This window comes from Haematobia irritans, chromosome 3, assembly GCF_050003625.1.
Source record: "Haematobia irritans isolate KBUSLIRL chromosome 3, ASM5000362v1, whole genome shotgun sequence".
Taxonomy (NCBI): Eukaryota; Metazoa; Arthropoda; class Insecta; order Diptera; family Muscidae; genus Haematobia; species Haematobia irritans.
This window is the reverse complement of record NC_134399.1, coordinates 37,447,940-37,453,138: the sequence shown is the minus strand read 5'-3', so window position 1 is coordinate 37,453,138 and position 5,199 is coordinate 37,447,940. Positions and strand designations below refer to the sequence as shown.

General features: G+C 31.1%; 1 long non-coding RNA gene across 1 annotated transcript; it reads left to right on the top strand.

Annotated features, from left to right (window-relative positions):
• Positions 1–4,306: 4,306 nt before the first annotated feature.
• LOC142228624 (uncharacterized) lies at positions 4,307–4,898 on the top strand. The gene is made up of 4 exons (XR_012720224.1): positions 4,307–4,366; positions 4,428–4,509; positions 4,571–4,660; positions 4,728–4,898. It is a non-coding gene; the product is annotated as an uncharacterized LOC142228624 (long non-coding RNA).
• The last annotated feature ends 301 nt before the right edge of the window (positions 4,899–5,199 follow it).

Genomic DNA, 5,199 nt, shown 5'->3' with positions numbered 1-5,199 from the left:
ACTGCAATTTTTTTATAATTATTCTAAATCTAATAAAAATAAATACTAGACACCTACCACATTTCACTGCTCTTCACTAATACTTCAAAAAAAATTTACGGCGCAAATTCGATAAAGTCGTCTTTAGACCAGCGAACATGTTCGTGTTAACCAACAAATCCGACGAGTCACGCCGCCAATTAATCAAAAATATCGATTTAAATCAGAAAAAGTACTACTAATTGTCGTAATCTTTGCAAAATTTTGAACCTTTCACCCACAATCAATCAATTTCACGCTGCTATAATAAAAAAATATCCCTCAATTTGATAAACATTCAGATTTTTTTCATAAATACTATAGCTATTATTTTAATTGTTTTTCATTTCTTCATAACGTTGAGTTCGACTACGTGTTCATTAAGTATAACAGCAATTTGTGCAAAATAACATGCCTGTCTATTTTTCGCAAAATTAAAAATTACATCAAAACAAATTACATCAACAATTTTAACTTTATTAAATTAAATTTTACCTAACACACCTATTATTCAAAAGTTAGGCGAGAAAAAACAGCTGACTTAGGTTCCACGCCAGAGAATTCTCTTCTCTCAACTCGTTTACGAAAGTGAAAAATAAAATTGAAAACAACCCGCAATGTTTGCCTGCAACCAAATTGTATTAAATTAATCTGGTAAATGCAACATTTGGTTTGACGCAAGCCAATCTCCCATCTTCGGTTCTCCATAATCTTTGGTCCAACGGGCTACAAGATTTAGATTCAAGATTCTTAGGGTTACCATTTAATATATTTTTCTGAATGATAATCTTTTCAACATTTTTAACAGAATATAAGTTTTCATTCTTTCATTTGTTTAACAATGGTATTTCGGCTCATTCTCATCCATCCCATATTGTTGAAGGGAACAAAAAGATTCTCTTGCCGGGAGCAATATCAATTAGAGGAAACCCCGTAAGCGTTCCCGGTTTAAGCCTAGTACTAAGATCACGTTTTCGCACGAAAAACTGTTATACTCCATATAAAAAACGTTAGCGCGGAATAAATGCGAAATCTTTGTTTTAAGTATATTCAGACATATATTTATACAACCCTGGATTTTTCGCACGAAAAAATAGGCAGGCATATTATTTCGTATAAATAAGTTAACATCCCTGAGTTTGAGACCCTATTTACAGAGATAGATGAAGATATTCGTTTTTCGCAGAAACGAACTTAGTACTAAGCGTTAAGTGCCATAAAATGTCACTAATACCATATTTCATATTTAGTGAGGATTGCGCATCAATAGATTGTCAAATTGACATCGGTTTTCAAGACAAAGAAATGGTAGAAAATGAAAAAGGGTAACTAACAAAAAACAGTCTAATTTCGATCATATGTTTGATCTGAAGTTGGTTACGATGTTCGTATTTCAGAGCATTTTTGTAAAACCATTTTTTTCAAAATGGTCAATTTTTATTTTTTTTACAAATTTTTAGGGCCAGTTTCTCAATGTCTTGTTATTATTTATCGTGTCGATAAAACAGCTGATCCCATACAAAAATTTTACTAACCGGAGGTCTATCCTCCGCTTAAAATTAATCGGAGGATGAGAAACTGGCCATTAGTCTGTTAAACTAAGTAAAAATAAAATACGGTCATATTATCTATCTTAAAGAAGATTTGTTTCGCTTGTCTGCTTTCAATTAATTGCAATTAAACTCTCCAGGTTCATTGAATTCGAATACGCCCTAGAAATGAAAGACAAAGAAAAACAAACATTGACTAAGTTCCAAAAAATTTTGGACATAAATAAAATTTTGAGTAAATTTTCTATTGTACTGCTCAGCCATCTCATTGAGATATTTGCGGCAGTTGATGGCCGTTTTCGAGTTGAGGAACACAGAGTCCAAGGATTTTATTGCAGGTTGACTGTCTGAGTATATATTAATGCCAATATTGAGAGAAATTAAACTCTATAAGCAAAATTTTAAAACTTTGACCGAGGACACATGCCAATTTTTGCAAAAATTGTACCAAAAATTTTTGACAAACATCCATTTAAAATATTTGGAAAATGTGGATGAAACCGTCGTGATGGTAAGTAAACTTAAAATATTATTCAATTTTATTATCATATTTTAATTTATATATTTTTATTTATTTTGAAACACAGGAAGAATATAGGACAAATTTAGAGGATTTGTTGATGGAAGCAAATTCTTTTCTACAGCAACAAGCTTCAAAATGTATTGCATGTATTCGGAAAAAAAGCCGAAAAGAAGAAAAAGATACATGAAGATCCAAATCCACGTAAGGTATATATATATATATATATATATATATATATATATATATATATATATATATATATATATATATATATATATATATATATATATATATATATATATATATATATATATATATATATATATATATATATATATATATATATATATATATATATATATATATATATATATATATATATATATATATATATATATATATATATATATATATATATATACTCTGGATTTACCCACCACAATATTTTTAACAATATTCCATAAAAACTCCTGTACCACGTATCGAAATATTCTCCATGTAATATGTTTTACATTAAAAAATTTTTTTTTCTTCAGCTCCAAACTTCTCTGCGGACAAAAAACTTATCCAAAAGCAACAGCTTGAAAAAGAAAATTTGAAAATTCAATTAAGAGATCCCTGAAGAGAACACACCTTTATCGGAAAGGATTTCCTCTTCCATCACGCACAACATTACATCGGTGGATTCAAAAAATCCAATTAACGGAAGGCATAATAAAACCATCAATCGATTATATGCGCCATGCGACAGATTCGAGCAAGGAAGACAAAAGTTTTTGATGATGCTGCGAATGATTTCGTTCGGAAGCCGGCGAGTGAGGCCCAGGTTAGGTTAAAGTTGCAGCCCGATTAAGATTCAGGCTCACTTAGACTATTCAGTCCATTGTGATACCACATTAACTAAAAGTACCTATTACATATGGGCACTTCTAGTTTTAACCGCTGAACCTTCTTGATTATTTTTCTTTGTTGAACCAACCAGACCAAAAACATTAGCAGACTGCTTAAGTTAACGTTTTCCAGATCCGCCAGTTATCTGAAGCTATATGCTCCTAAAAGTTACTTGCGCTTTACACAAAATGCAGGACACTCACACAAGAGGTGTTTAATTGATTCCTTTTCCTCCGCATCATGACAGCTCATACAATAGTCATTATACTTCGCGCCTATAGTTTTTGCAAAATCGCCTATCAGGCAGCGACCCGTTATAGCAGATATCAGGAGTGATATCTGACGTCTCGAGAACACTAGCAAATCTAGTGTGCGGTTTAAGTTTAAATGGGGCCATATTTGCTTGGTGTCGTTACAACCCTTGCAATTCTCCCATCGAACATTTGCCATCATAACAGCCTTCTCACGCAGTATGAGCTTGCAGGTAGCTAGGGGCATACCAACAAATTCTAGTTCCCCTGGAATATGTAAGGTAGTCCCTAGCCTTGCCAACTCATCTGCTTCGCAGTTCCCCGGTATGTTCCTATGGCCAGGCACCCATATTAGGTGAATATTGTACTGCTCAGCCATCTCATTGAGATATTTGCGGCAGTCGATGGCCGTTTTCGAGTTGAGGAACACAGAGTCCAAGGATTTTATTGCAGGTTGACTGTCTGAGTATATATTAATGCCAATATTGAGAGAAATTAAACTCTATAAGCAAAATTTTAAAACTTTGACCGAGGACACATGCCAATTTTTGCAAAAATTGTACCAAAAATGTTTGACAAACATCCATTTAAAATATTTGGAAAATGTGGATGAAACCGTCGTGATGGTAAGTAAACTTAAAATATTATTAATTTTTTTATCATATTTTAATTTATATATTTTTATTTATTTTCAAACACAGGAAGAATATAGGACGAATTTAGAGGATTTGTTGATGGAAGCAAATTCTTTTCTACAGCAACAAGCTTCAAAATTTATTGATATCCGGTGCATATATTCGGAAAAAAAGCCGAAAAGAAGAAAAAGATACATGCAGATCCAAATCCAGGTAAGTTATTTTATATATATATATATATATATATATATATATATATATATATATATATATATATATATATATATATATATATATATATATATATATATATATATATATATATATATATATATATATATATATATATATATATATATATATATATATATATATATATATATATATATATATATATATATATATATATATATATTTTGTCAAAATTTTCCATAGAAGTGATCAATGAGGTCAATGAGAGCATCGAGATCGCCGTGAAGGAAGATACAGAAGATCCAAGTAAGTTATTTTCCAATAAATATAACATAAATAAATAAAATTTTTACAAAATCTTCCATAGAAGTGAGGAGGAGACGAGATCATCGAGCAGGCGTTCGTGGAGAGAGAAAAAGAAGATCAAACAAATCAAACAGAAGATCCAAGTAAGTTATTTTCCAATATATATGACATAAATAAATAAAATTTTGACAAAATGTTCCATAGAAGTGATTGTGGAGGAGGTGATCGCGATGCATGAGATCATCAAGGAGGTGATCACGATGGATGATGAGATCATCGAGGAGAAGGATCCAAGTAAGTATATATATTATATATATTGACAAAATTTTTTATATAAATAAAATTTTATTTTACTTTATAGTTCCATGCGATATGAACAATGTTTGGCTTCGAGCCATTGAGTTTGTTGAAAAGGATCCGTATATTTCGGACAACAATTTATTTTAATATGAGAGGCAAAAAATAAAGGCATTTAAACATATCGAAGATGCATTGCGGAAAGAATTCAAAAAACTTCCCCGTGCGTCCTTTTTAGGAAGACAAATATTCGGCGAAATGCGCTTCGCAGCTATAAGTTAAAAGGGGACACATCGAAAAATCCTTTTATTCAATATGCACTTCGGTAAGTTTTAAATTCAATTTGGAATTACGTTTTTCTATTTTTCTTTTTTTTACAGATGGTTTTTTTTAATGATCTGGTTTTTACTAATGATCTGGAACTTCGAATAGCGAAAAGATTACCTAATCACTGTAGTGTTTTTCGGGCTGAAATATTAGCAATAAGAGAGGTGGCGAATTGGCTGAGAAGTAATGTTCCAAAAAATGTGGGCATT